General features: G+C 45.0%; 1 protein-coding gene across 2 annotated transcripts in view; it reads right to left on the minus strand.

The window, feature by feature from the left end:
• Positions 1 to 11,395, minus strand: part of RDH5 (retinol dehydrogenase 5) — a 104,328-nt gene extending 92,933 nt beyond the window's left edge. The window contains exon 1 of one of the 2 annotated variants that reach the window (XM_069230629.1): positions 10,174 to 11,395. The gene's annotated coding sequence lies outside the window, so the exon portion shown is untranslated. Of the gene's footprint in view, positions 1 to 10,038 lie in introns of both variants that reach the window. The other variant, XM_069230628.1, reaches the window with a different exon arrangement.
• Between the last annotated feature and the right edge of the window lie 3,079 nt (positions 11,396 to 14,474).

Raw genomic sequence — 14,474 nt, forward strand, 5'->3', positions numbered from 1 at the left:
AAATGCAAAATGGAACTTTTGTACATATGGGCCTAAGAAACTTGCATCTGTACCCTAGTAAGAACTAGCGGTATGCATATATCAACCAAGAAGGTTGATTGCCCCATAGTTATGTACAATGAGTGCGATGCCTGTACATGTGCTTGGGGTGGCAATGCTGCCTGCACGTTTTCACTGAGACATCCACAAGCCCTGTGTCCAGGCACCTGTAGACTGGGAAGTTTGTGAGGTGTACTTGGAAAACCAAATCTGTGTGGTCAGTGGTATAAAACTGTAAACTTCGTACTTGTATAGCACACTACTCACCCGTTAGGGTCTCAAGGCGCTGTACGCATACCTCTGTGGAACCCCTCCTGGCTTTTTCCCTGTGAGGTGCCCACTCATGGCCAACCTCCAAGGTGAAGCCAGGCATCCCAGCACTGTTGTGGAGATTAAGCAAGCTATTGCCCAGAGTTACAGAGTGGGACCCATGAATTAGATTAGGCACCAATGCGAGAATTATCAGGTCCGAGGAAATTGAGCCCAAGACCAGCCGAGGCGGGAATTGAACGCTGGTCCCGGGCCAGATTTCTGCATCAGGGTCTGCCTCTCTAACCATTGAGCCACACTTCTTTGCACTTATGCAATATGTAGGCTTAGAAGTGTGTACTTGTGCACCTTGAAGACGGTACAACCAAAATTGTGCATAATGCTTCTGTACAAATATGATAAAGCAGTAGGGGGCAGATCTATGGAAAGTGGCGCTGCACTGAGTGCAGTGCCACTTTTCCTGCGCCCCTAAGCACCCTCCTACCGCCACCATGTGTGCGGTGTATTTAAAATATGGCGCACCATGGTGCAGAGTAGGGGCAATAGCATCATCTTTCATGACGCTATTGATATACTCTGCAGGAGTAGCGCCAAAATATTGGCGCTACTCCTGCAGAGTACATAGGGTCACATTATAAAGAATGGAATGCCACTTTTAACGCCTGCTCTTGAGCAAGCGTTAAAAGTGCTGTTAAAAGTCTCATAGATTTCATTACGCCATTTTCCCGCTCCCCTACTGGGGGAATGCCACCTTTGCATACATTATGCCTGGTGCAGGCATAATGTAGCACAAAGGGTTACAGGGTGGCGAATCGCATGCATTGCGCCACCCTGTAAACATGGCGAGGGGATTTTGGCCATGTTGGGCCACATTAACATCAGAATAAATTAAGTTAATGTGGTGCAAGTTGGCGCTAGGGGCCTATAAATATGCCCCTAGGTGTTTTGGAATGAGGACAGTGGTCCCGGGACTATAAAAGATAATGAGGTGGTCTGACTTACCAGACTGTTGCTTCTAAAAGGATGGTCAGCCGGAGAAGAGTCGAGCGCACGACAGACACAACAACCGTATGTTCCCAGATCTGAACAACTTTTTCTAAGTTCTTAGGAGCGGAATAAATCCTTATTTGTGTGCCTTGTGCAGCCTATCTGACACTGAAATGTTTTTGTTCTAAAAATAGAACTGTGTCCTGCTCTCAGACTTAAAATGGAAAATGTTCATTTTTAGCTAGGGTGGGACTGGGAACCCAAAGTAGCCACGGTCCCCATACTATGCATAGCAAGTGAGTGCAGCAAGCAAGCTTGATCACCACAAGGAGTGGTTGAGGAGGTTCCCTCCAAGCAAATTTGAGAAAATGGCAAAAATGGTGCATTCTACAACACATTTGTCATTATATATTCAGTTGTATTAGCTTTTAAAGCATCGTAAATGATGGCTTTACAGTGCACCAGGATACCCAGTCATAACCACAGACATTCTAACGGAAACACAAAAAATAAGATATCAAGCATGAAACATGAATTTAAATATAACATAAGTGCACACATTCACTGTTAAGCATGGCCAAGAAGCTGAGAGCACAATAAAAGACAATTTTTATGAATGTTAGTATCCTCCTCCCCAATAAGGGACAAGGCTGGCTATGGCACAGGTGGGGCCCAGTGCTTCAATATTTTTAGACACCACCTCCGCACCAATGACCTCCTCCTCTACAGATTCCCTCACTATCACTCTCTAGCAGTGCCACTCACCTCTTCATAGCTCCCTCTCACATGTATTTCATTTATCCTATCCCACCTCCCATACCAGATTAGGGAGACCTTGAATCTCACATGTAATCAGTGTTTAGGAAATGTTACAAATGGCAAAGGTGACTACAAGGTGTAGGATTCAAATGTGATCCACAGTAGTAGGCATTTTTAAGAGTGCTTGGTCTGGAGAAGCACAAGCTTGGGATTCAAAATGTAATACAGTAGCTAGAGGTGACATTACTTACAATGATTTTATTTTTACTTAAACAAACCCTTATTAGCAACATTAGAATAATGGAAGACTGAGGAAAAAACTCGTATTTTTCTAACCTGCATCATGCAGTTTGCATGCAGCTCTTTGATGACAGTTCGTAGCTCACTGTGCTATAACTTGTGAACTGCAAGTAACAAAGGGTTCTCTATGACAAAAGCAGTAACTCATTGAGCTATCCACATAAAATACATTTCTGTGATGTGTGTTACACTTTCTTTGCGCTAGGCGTGTTAACCCTTTGTGCTACTTTAGATTTGAGTAAAAACTGCCATTGAACAAAAGTGAATGCTCTCCAGCAGGAACATTAATCACCAGTTATCTTATATTTTTATTACTGCCTGAAAACAGTTGGATGTAAAAGGAACACCGCAGTGGGTGCTTTTAAACCCATAACAAGTTGCAACCACAGTGCCCCCAAGCTCATCAATAAAATGGCCTCCAGTAACAAAACCGGAGCCCAGGAACGAAGCCAGCCCACCACCCATCCATCCTCCCAGGGAAGCACCCGATGCCCGATATGGGCAGTCCGGCCTTGTTTTTTGTGGACAGTTAGCGCAGCTGTGACCATGGTACACTATGTGGGCACGTGACACCTTACCGAAATATCTAGTACTGCACAGACACAGGATACTACACAGTGAAATGTGGTACCCTACAGAGGAATACAATACACTACTGGTCATTGTACAGGTGCATGTGGTAAAATAGGAGTATAGGGGCTAGTTGTTTCAGAAGGAGGAGGATAGCACTATATGGGCTCATGTGCCATTGGACCCATACATGACACTGGATCAGGGCTAGGCAGATGGTACTGTGATGGTTTGTGTGCGCGCGGCAGTTTTTGAGAACCTATGGAACTATACAAGGCGCCTCACAATGGTATGTGGCACTGAAGGGCTGCGGTCGAAGTGCATTAAGACAAGTATGGGAACTGTGATCCAGAGTACAATGAGGACAGGGTCAGCGAGCGTGGGGGCGCGGTCAGACATAGCTAAAAGGAATACAATCATCTGTAAATATTTGTGCTGGTCTTTCACCTACAGGTCACTGCATATAAAATATAATGCATACACCTTTAATGAAAACTAAATGCAAGTTAAATTCATCTGTGGAAAATATTTTTTCTGGTAGTATAGCTCCGTTCATTAGTGTGATCATTCCAGATATCTGTGGGTGTAACCGGATGGTCAATGATTTGAATCCGGATTCATGCATTGGGGAAATATTGATGTTTTGTTATAGTTCTAAAAGGTCTAAGCCTGTGATAGAAAGCCCTGCAATTATGCAAATAGTTATTTAAAAACGTGTTACAAATAGTATGAGAAGTTGCGCACTGCATAACTAGGCTGTTGCTAAAAGATTGTTTTTAACTGTTTAGTGTGCTTTCAAAAGTTATGTTTGTAGAAATAGCCTGATTGCACCCAGCGCAAAATGTGTTATAGGCTTCAAATAAAAGGACGGATTGCAGATTCTATCAATTACAGCCTGTACTGGCTCCCAATTAGCCTTTAGTTTTTGCTGTTTAATTAAATATTTACATTTTTTTCTGGAGCAGAACCCGTGGAGAGAAGGCATGATTCTTTAGCTGTATTCCCCATCTGTTACTTCAGACTAGAAGAGACCCTTCTCCCCTGCTTTCATTCAGTCTATGGCAGCTCAACCATTCAGGTGCTTATTTAAATAAAATAGTATGGGAACTGTTTTGATCCAATTAATTAAGCCCAGGAACGTTGTGCCCCTGTCCTCCTGCCCAACTCGACTACTGCTGTAGGGGCATCTGTTGCTTTATGGGCGCAAATGGCAGTCTTTCACAACATATGGCACAGTCTGTGGACAAGAGTGGGTATATGCGGGCACGTGGCATTGTACAATGTTACATCATGTCACTTGTGCAAAGTAAAGGTTACATGGCACCCCGCTGGGACACGGGCAGTGTGTGATGGCTCTGGCACTTTAGGGTACATGTGGAGGTCTATGAGTGGCATGGCACTGCATGAAGCACATAGCACTATATCTACAGGACAAACATGAAGGAGGCCTGGGGTGGGGGGTTGAAGTGAGATGTATGGCCAGAGAAAGGGGGCTGATACTTAGACTTGGTGTAAGTTTGCACTTCTGAACTTGAGGTATAAGACACCCCAAAACCAGCATTGTATGTGAGACAAAAGTGCTGGGAGAGCCCCTTGAGCCCACACTTTAACTCTTTGTAAGATGCTGGTATCAACTGCTATCTACAATGGATGCCGAGAAGTGGGCAGCCCTCAGGAGATGCCAGAGACATCGAAGTGACCTTCATCAGTAAGAGCTCCACTGATCTGTATTGGACGGGGTTTTATTGACTTGCACAATGAGAGATTCCATTGACTTACGTTGAAGGAGGATTCACATTGTTGTAAAATGAGAGGGCGTCATTGACCTGAACTGGAGCATTCCACCAAATTCCATTGAGATGTATTCCATTGGCTTACCTTGAAAGGGATCCCATTGGTCTACATTGATTGGTTAGCCATTGACTTCAACTGTGGAATTCCCACTAAAATCCATTGAGATTAATCCTATTGACTTACCTTGGTAGGGATACCATTGATGTGCATTGAGATGGCGACCATGGGCTTCAACTGAGGAATTCCGATTAAATTCCGGTGAAATACATCCCACTGTCTTACCTTGAGAGGGATCCCATTGACCTCTATTGGCAAGAAATCCTCTGACTTACATCATAGGATGAATCCTTATGGCCTACATTGGGAGAGAGACACAGACTACACAGACTTACGTCAGGAGGCATCCAATGGTGTTGCAGGCAGAGGGGTGACTGAGGACAGATCCAGTTGACTTTCCTTACAGGTGGGACTCTACTGACTGTTGTAAGGTGGAGGGAGGGATCCACTTGCTTTGGAAGGATGTGGTGCAAAAAAGATCCCACAGGTTTTAGAAAATGTCTGAAAAATGTGTTAAGAAGGCTGTTGTAGCACAGAGTCTCCTGGGTGACAACATGCCTTCCCTACTCTTGTTAGTATGTATAGATTGGCCAGGTGGGTGCGGGGGATTAGAGGGGAGTGAATATATCACATGCTTGGGTGAGCTCACTCTCACCAATTGCAATCACTCTCCCACCACCTCATGGGATAACCCTATAGTCACCACTCTGGTGTCGCCCTATAGAGGAAATCCAGAGTGGTGGTGTGTTTTGCTTTTTTTAAAGAGTTTCATATAGCCAGGGACACTAGAATTATGCCACAGTGGAGGACTAAAATATGCGGCATGGTTGACTAAATTATGTGGTACACAACTACCTCTCCTACCACTGGTCCATGGAAGTAGTTCTTTCCATTTAGAAACAGCCCCCCAGGACAGTGATGTACTATCCATAATCTTAATGCAAGGAACTAGGAGAATCTGTAAAAATTCAAGAACATTAGATCAAACAAAGACAAGTAAAATATTGGACACTCCGACAGTCCTGTTGAAATAGCTGCTGCGGGTGTAGCATGAATTTAAATAAAATGTTCACGAATGAGACGGCCTCTCATTTTACTGTTTGATTTACAATTACATAGGGAATTATATTTTTCAGAATGCAGACAAAGGCTCTTTTCTTCTTGATCATCTACGGGCACTGAGGGTGTCTGGAAAACATATTCAACTTTTTAGTAGCTGTGTCATCCTAAATACAACAATCAACAGATGAAAAGAGGCCAGCTAATTGTTGAAACATTTGCTTCTCTATTGCACCATGATCGTCGTCTCTTTGATAACGTTTGATCAGTTTGAGCTGCGAAAATTTGTGTTTAAACCTGCAAAGTATGCAGTAAATGCAACAAATCCATTATTACAAGGCAAACGCTGCAGCTGCCGAATCAAATAATTACAGGTCCCGTCTATAGCGCATCATTCACGTTCATATAGCCTCTTGGCGCTGAGGTGCACTCAGCTAGCAGTTGGCTGCTTGAGTGTGGGTTTTTTCCAAAGAGTGAACCTCAAAGTCAAAGAGTTTGGGTAGTGCAGTCTTTGCTTAACTCCACTTATGCATATATAGGCCCATATTTATACTTTTTTAGCACCGCAAACTTACAAAATACAATTTAATTTTGTGAGTTAGCGCCGCTTTTGCGCAAAAAAATGACGCAAATGCGGCGCTAAAAAAGTATAAATATGGGCCACAGTTCCCTGTCCCAAGACAAGTCTCTTGTCGTAGCGTGAACATATCCCCAGCCCCACTGTGGGTGTCTCTTCTGTCACACCGCCAATGTCTCCTCTATCCCAAGCCAGTGTCTCTTCTGTCGCAGTGTCTCATTGTCGCAGTGGCTCAATTGTCTCTGTATCTCCCCTGTCCCACTGAAAAACTGCCCGAGGTCAGTGTCTTTCCCACCACAGTGCCTCTTCTGTCACAGTCTCCCCGTCCCCGCATCTCCCAGTGTCCGCATCTCCCCTACCCAGATCTCCCCTGTCCCTCCTCTGTCCTAGAGACTCTTTAGCGTCAGTGTCGTTCTCGAGCCCGTGCCTCTCCTGTTTCATGCAAGTCTCTCCTGCCCCTGTGTCAGTGGCGCCCATCCCTGGAGCAATGTCTCCCCTGTCCCAGTGTCTCCCGTGTCACAGTGAATCCTCTGTCCCAGTGACAGCATCTGCCCTGCTCCCTTGTCTCCCTGCGCCAGCGTCTCCCCTGTCCTATTCTATTTCCTGTTTCTTTCTTCTGAGTGATGCATTTCCTCCAACCGTTCAGAAGAACAAGGAACGGAGCGAGGTCTCCTCTTCCAAATGTCAGTAGTTCTCCATACTTTTTATGAATGAGTACGCGCACTCACTCAGCAAAGACTCCCCCTAACAGAGGTGGGCATGAGTGGGTGCTTCCTCCACACTTGGCAACCCTCAGATTACCTCTACTGACCCCGAATAGTTGATCTATGAGTACAACTCCAAAGAAGCGGGGTGAGTCCCATTCAGCAACGGTCAGAGCCGGAGAGTTTAAAAAAGATTTTGATTCCAGAGCCGATGAGTGGGAATTAGTAGTGCCCCATGGCACATATCAACAGCACATAAGCAATAAATACATTCAGGTACCACCGCAGCACCGGCCTTTGGAATCTGCTGCAAATACCCATATGAGTGGAGCTCAGCAAAGCCTTGGACTCCATTGAGAGGTCCATATTTATCCAATCGGGTCACCCATCATGCCTACTACCTGTGTGGTCCCCCAGGGTTCCATCCTTACTCCAGTCACACGTGACACACGGTGGCCATATGTCACAAGCACATCTTAGTTATAGTCCTAAACTGTAGGTTATAACCACAGTACATTGTCCAGCTTCTAGATAAGGTTTAATTCAGTTGAAGCCACTGGGCTATCACAACTGCAAGCAATGATTATAAAAGGAAAGTCAAGGAATAGAAACAAGTTGGGCCCCCGTAACATGGCATCATAGGTAATTCAATCTTCACTTTGAACCCCAGAAATTTCTACTAGGCAACCAAAGATATCCTCACAGAGGAGGCCACAGCTGGTTCCTCAGCTTACACGAATTTATCCACCAGTGATGTCAGTAGCCTCAGACACTGCATTGAACTTATCTGAACCTAAATGTCCACTGTCATTCGTGATGTGACTTCCGTTGAGCAGCTGTCAGCTAGCAAAATTTTGCCAAAAATTGGCCGCAGATGTGACGTTAACGGCCCACTCCCATAGCGCCATATTTACAAGGTGGCGCAAATTAGGTTTGCCCCACCTTATAAACCCTTTGCGCCACATCATGCATAATATATGCATGTTGTATGCAAAGGGGGCATTTTTCCGTTAGAGGGTTGTTTAACATGGCGCAATGGAATCTACAAGAATCCATTGCACCATATCTAGTGTCCTTTTAACAGAAATTAGGCTCCCATTGATTTCAATGGGCCCCTTAACATTAAACTGGAGTAACGTCATTTTTTTACGCTAATCCAGTATAGTGTTGCAATAGTGTCAAAAAGATGACGCTGTTGCCCCTAACATGTGCCATGGTGCGCCATATTGTAAATACGGCACTTCCATGGTGGCATTAGGGGACGCAAGGGGGCCACAAGAAAAGTGGCGCATCACTAGTGATGTACCACTTTCTTGTAAATGTGGCCCTATGTTCTGTAATTATGTCCCGTTCACTGCAAAGTTTTAGAATGAGCTCATGGGAGCAACACAGCTGACCAGAACGCAAGCAGCTAGTCATTATGGCCTTTATGTTATTTGCAATATTTTTTATAGTGTGAAATGGGCACAGGGACGCATTTCACCCTAAAATATAGCAGCAAATGTGGGTTCGCATTTCACATCAATTTTTCACTAAAGTTCATGTAACTACAGAAAAGCAAATTATGCAAATTTCGCACAGACCTAGTCCATACCCTATCTGAATCTCAAACCCAGGAGAAAAAATAATGACATCCCAGTCTCAAAAACAAGCAGAGCGGATCACTGAAGGGCATCTTACCAGACCTTCCCCTGGGGCGCAAATTACTGAGCTATAACGCTGTCAATCATCTCCCCTCCAAGTCCCACATCAAGGAGACTCAAAGTGGCATCGACTAATGCAGCTAAGGAAAATAAAAACATACCTCCCAAAAAACAAATCCAGACCACAGTACAAACAGGTTTTCTTCCAGAGGAAAGACTGCAATACTGGCTGGCTATCCAGACCAGAACCCCGATCTCAAGGAAACCTGGTCCAGATGCAACAACTCATCTCCCTGGAAGACGATGCACTCTTCAGGAGCTCTAAGCCTGATGAAATTCTACTGGTCACCCATCAAAGCATGTGCTCTCTTCATACCCTGATGTATTATATGCAGAGGTTAAAGAAGGTCTCTATTGGGGACGACGTTTCCAATCTTTTTAACTTTTATTAAAATGATTCTGATATTTTTTTTTAGTAAAGAATAACTGTTCCTGCTCTATTATGACAACCTTGAGTTGCTTCAAGTTATAAGGAAAGAAGGGGGTCGCCTGCACTGAGAAGGTTAGTTGAACTTGTATTAATTTTTCATTCAATGTTATTGTGTTATATTCTACAAGCAGTTACTTCTGCATGAAAGCCCAACAATATAATTACAACATATTTTTTCTTTTCGGTAATGTGTCCTACTCTGCCCCCTCTGCCCCCACTCACTGACCGCACCCGCCCCAATGTGCTAGGAATCACAGTTTCCATACATTTGTTTAACACTCCAATTCAGCCTAGTCTTCGTGTCTTCTCTGAAATGACATGAGTGGAACCAGGGGAAGGGCACATTCTACACAGACAACACTCCATGCACTTTCAACCCCCCAAAAACATACCTGATCATCACCAGGCTACAAACACAGAATTGTAAAATGAGTAAACCCAAAACCACCGCAATCTCCCAGAATTTTCAATAACATCATCCCATAAATCAGACTCAACTCAGGAAACAGATATGAAGTTGCCTCTTTCTTCAACACAATTGACTGCCCACCTTCGTAGCCCCAAAACGTGCTCTCGCGATGTAGTCTGAAGTTGGCATATTCCATCTTCACTCCTATGCAAACACACAGAGCCCCTGCCTGTAATTGATTGCACTTCGCTCTACACTACTTGGCTGTTTTTCTTCATTTCCCAAACTCATCTCTGGGCAGTGCTCTGTGTTTTTTCTGCAAGGTAGTTGTGCCCTTCATAAAACACCCCGAATGAAACAAAATACAGACCTCCCCTTACCTGCCTGGCCTCCCTAAAGTGGAAGGGAAGGTGGAATAGCAAGTACTTCTAGTGGGTTGCGGGAAGCTGACCAGTGCCCCTTAAAGGGTTTTCTTTGATGCTGAATCTGCTTGCTGGATGATGGTATCTTGGTACCTTTGATGATGAAGCTTCCTGCAGTCTGCTGTATCGAAGCTGCCTGCAGTCTACTGGATGGCCAGTATCTTTGACGTCGATAGCTGCTATCCTTGACGTTGACGCTGCCTGCAGTTCTCTGGATAGCTGGTATCTTGGTACCTTTGATGATGAAGCTTCCTGCAGTCTACTGGATAGCCAGTATCTTTGACGTTGACGCTGCCTGCAGTTCTCTGGATAGCTGGTATCTTGGTATCTTTGACGTCAAAGTTGACTCCACTCTGCTAACTAGCTGGTATCTTTGATTTCTAAGTTGATCTAGTGTGCCTTTGACATCAAGGAAAACTGGCGAACTGAGTGGGTGCAAGTATATCGATTAGTCGATGACTTGCCTAGAAACTCTTGGTTGACACACAGCTTTGGCACCAAAGCTGCCTGACATGTCTGTGATTATCTCAGGAGTCAAACCTATGCTTCTTGCTGGATGGTGATTGTCTCTGGTGCTGAAGCTGTCCAGCATATCCTGGGTGGCAGATGGTTCTGATGGTGAGTTTGCCCGACGTCTCCTGGGTGACAGGTATTTCTTATGCTGATTTGACTTGGTGACTTCGGAATGTTGATATCTTAGACATCAAAGTTCCAATATATTTTAGATGGTGGTAGGTTTTATTTATGTGGTAGTAGACAACTTCCCCTGTGTTGGCAGTCAGTATGCTTAGTGTCAAAGTTTCCTAGCTCTCCTAGATGCTAAGCTGCCTGGTATCTCCTTGAACAAGGTATCTTTGACATCGAAGCTGCCATCGTCTTCAGGATGGCGCGTGTCCTTCCCTTCAAATTTGCTAAGTCTTCCCTGGAGGTGGGTACCTCTGATGCTGTCTCCTCGGTGTCTTCTGGATGGCGGGTATCAATCGCGGGGTGGCTACCAGAGTCTCCTGGTGACTGGCCTCTTTTGTAGTTGAAGCTGCCTTGCATCCATTGAATGTGTGCGTTTTTGTCTTCAAACCTGCCTGGTTCTCTCTTAGAGGTGGCGGTCTCTCATGCCGTGGCTCGCCAGGGTCTCCCGGGTGTGAATGGCCTGCCTGGACGATAGCGTGGGCTCTGGCGTCAGAGCTGCAGTGCGTCTCTTCTGCCTTAAAAGCGTCTCGCTCCCCTGTGTGTCCTTTCACACTTCAAGTCTCTCACACCTGCCAGTGCCTGGTTCCTGAATAAATGGGAGAGGCACCGGGCTGCGCGCTCTGTGCATTAGGTTTAAATGTGTTAGACTTTGTGCTGGGAGAGCGGCGGGGGCGGAGGCTGCGAGTTAAACCTTTCCCCGACACAGCCTGGCACGGAGAGCCGCTATGGAGGACGAACACTCACGAAAACTAAGCCGATGGATTTATCTGAGAGCTATCACGTGCTTTCATCTAGAAAAACGAGGATGCAAATTCACTGGATTCAAGGCGCTATAGAAATTATCATATGCAGGCAGGGCTGTGATGAGGATCTCTCTTTGTCCTCTCCGTCTTCCCATCACTTTCTTTTCCAGAACCACAAGACTTACAAAAAATGACTATAACCTTAAAATGATGAGACCTGCAGAGTAAAATTATAGCTGCTAGCTAACTGTGATTGAACGCCCCTGTCTCTTTCACTTAACCTCCATCTCAATGCTAAGCCCTGGCAGTGCTGGATTCCCCTGTGGAGGCCCCTAGGCAGTGGAAATGTGGGGTCCCCCTCGCAAATTATCATCTAATACGTTTTTAATTTTACCAACCAACAATTTTAATAAACCCATTTTATTACAAAAAACGAAACTTTACACGTACGTAGTTTGCATAGATTTTTTTATTACAAACTGACAGAAGATTAACTTTTAAGTGTCAAACTGTTATGTGAATCTGGGCCCGTATTTATACTTTTTGACGCTAAACTGCGCTAACGCAGTTTAGCGTCAAAAAGTTTTGCGCCGGCTAACGCCATTCTGAAGCACCATGCGGGCGCCGTATTTATTGAATGGCGTTAGCCGGCGCTAACAGACCGGCGCTGCCTGGTGTGCGTGGAAAAAAACCACGTACACCAGGCAGCGCCGGCGTTGGGGAAAATGGCGTTAGGGTGTCTTAAAATGGTGCAAGTCAGGTTGACGCCAAAAAATCGCCTCCACCCGATTTGCGCCATTTTTAACGACGCCCAGACGCCATTTACATGACTCCTGTCTTAGTAAAGACAGGAGTCATGCCCCCTTGCCCAATGGCCATGCCCAGGGGACTTATGTCCCCTGGGCATGGTCATTGGGCATTGAGGCATGTAGGGGGGCACAAATCAGGGCCCCCTATGCCAAAAAAAAATATAAAAAAATTTAAAAATTATACTTACCTGAACTTACCTGAATGTCCCTGGGATGGGTCCCTCCATCCTTGGGTGTCCTCCTGGGGTGGGCAAGGGTGGCAGGGGGGGTCACTGGGGGCATGGGAGGGCAGCTGTGGGCTCATTTTGAGCCCACAGGTCCCTTAACGCCTGCCCTGACCCAGGCGCTAAAATCCGGCGCAAATGCGGGGTTTTTTGCCCCGCCTACTCCCGGGCATGATTTTTGCCCGGGAGTATAAATACGACGCATTTGCGTCGCAGTCATTTTTTTAGACGGGAACGCCTACCTTGCATCTCATTAACGCAAGGAAGGCGTTCACGCAAAAAAATGACGCTCTTTCCTCATACTTTGGCGCTAGACGCGTCTAACGCCAAAGTATAAATATGGCGTTAGTTTTGCGCCGAATTTGCGTCAAAAAAAACGACGCAAATTTGGCGCAAACGGAGTATAAATATGCCCCCTGATGTCTACGGTTTTTGTGCTTTAAGTAGTTAATGGATACATTACACTAATGCAGTATTTTCTCTATAGAGTCTTTAATGTAAAGTCTTCGTTTCTTTGAGTTGATCCATTTTTTTCTATCTTTTGGAAATAATTTAAGAAAGCTGGATTATACTTTTTTTCATGATCAAATCAATATTATCTTGATCCATTGTTGTGGCCCCTAAAAGGAGTGGGATCATAGGCCGGTACCTACTTTGCCTATTTGGAAATCAGGCACCGACCCTGGCTCGGTTAGACTGGACCAATCGAAAACCCGGTGAAATAGGCACTTTTCTAGACTCTTCTGATAACGATACACAGTCTATGCAGTGCGAGAGTTTTACTTCCGGGACAGCTGCCTCTGCTGGCTCTCGGGTTGTTTGCCGTCTCAGACGTTAGTCTTTGCTCTTTAGGGTATATTTCGGGAACAGGGAACCGGGGTGTGGGCCTTGTGACGAGTTCAAAGGTTTATTTTTATGTATTCGTTTTTAAATAGCGCTGATGAACCCAGAAGGGTGGAGAGCGCAGCACTTCAGAAGTTAATTTGGATAACAGGAAGATTTGCAGAATGTCTGCATAAGTAAGGATATACTACATGGGATGTGCAGTAATAAGGCAAGCCAGGGTTATACATACACTTAAGGGCGACAGCGGGACAATACAGTAAGTAGCTGATATATACATTAGTGGATATTGGCTGGAGTGTGGCTACCATTGGTGAAGAAGATGCAGTGGAACCAGGGCTCAGAGCCTTGAGTGGCTGATTGAACCTTGATAATTGCTGTATTTTACTATCCCAGCAGCAGTCAACGGGCCATTTTCTTGCTTGCCCCAGGGACAATGACATCCTTGCAGTACCTTACTGGATATTAGCAGATCAAAAGTAGCCTGAAGAGCTATGTACATTTGGTGCCAGCATGAATGAGGTATGAGAATAATACAAGCATCTGTAAGCATCAGTTGTCCAATGATGGGATGTAGGAAAGATAAGTGTGAGGGTGGCGGCAGCTTTGAGTTTTTGATGAAGAGGATATGTGCGTACGAGGTAAGTGGCTTTGAAAAGTCCATGAGGATAATATTTGGGTCCACTTCACAGCTTTGTGGTAGATCTGACACTATGCATATAGTATTATTATTGCTAAAAACATTCGCCCATATTTATACTTTTTTTGCGTTGCATTTGCGTTATTTTGTGACGCAAAACAGGCCGCTTTAGCGTCAAAAAATGACACAAATGCGACACTAAAAAAGTAGAAATATGGGCCATTGAGTCAGCAGCAAGACGCAGTGGGCATCAGAAGAGTAACTAAGTCACCGAGTGATTACGATAATCAGTGTTACAGGTGGCTTCGAAGATTATCTTTTAGCTTGAAATTGAAGTAAAGAAGTTTGTGCCTTATGTGAACAGGAATAACATTCCAAATACGGAGGGCATTCCCTGAAAATAAAAGTTTGGGGGCCAGTGACATAGCAGTGCTTCCCTGATGCAAGC

Source organism: Pleurodeles waltl, chromosome 4_2, assembly GCF_031143425.1.
Source record: "Pleurodeles waltl isolate 20211129_DDA chromosome 4_2, aPleWal1.hap1.20221129, whole genome shotgun sequence".
Lineage (NCBI taxonomy): Eukaryota > Metazoa > Chordata > Amphibia > Caudata > Salamandridae > Pleurodeles > Pleurodeles waltl.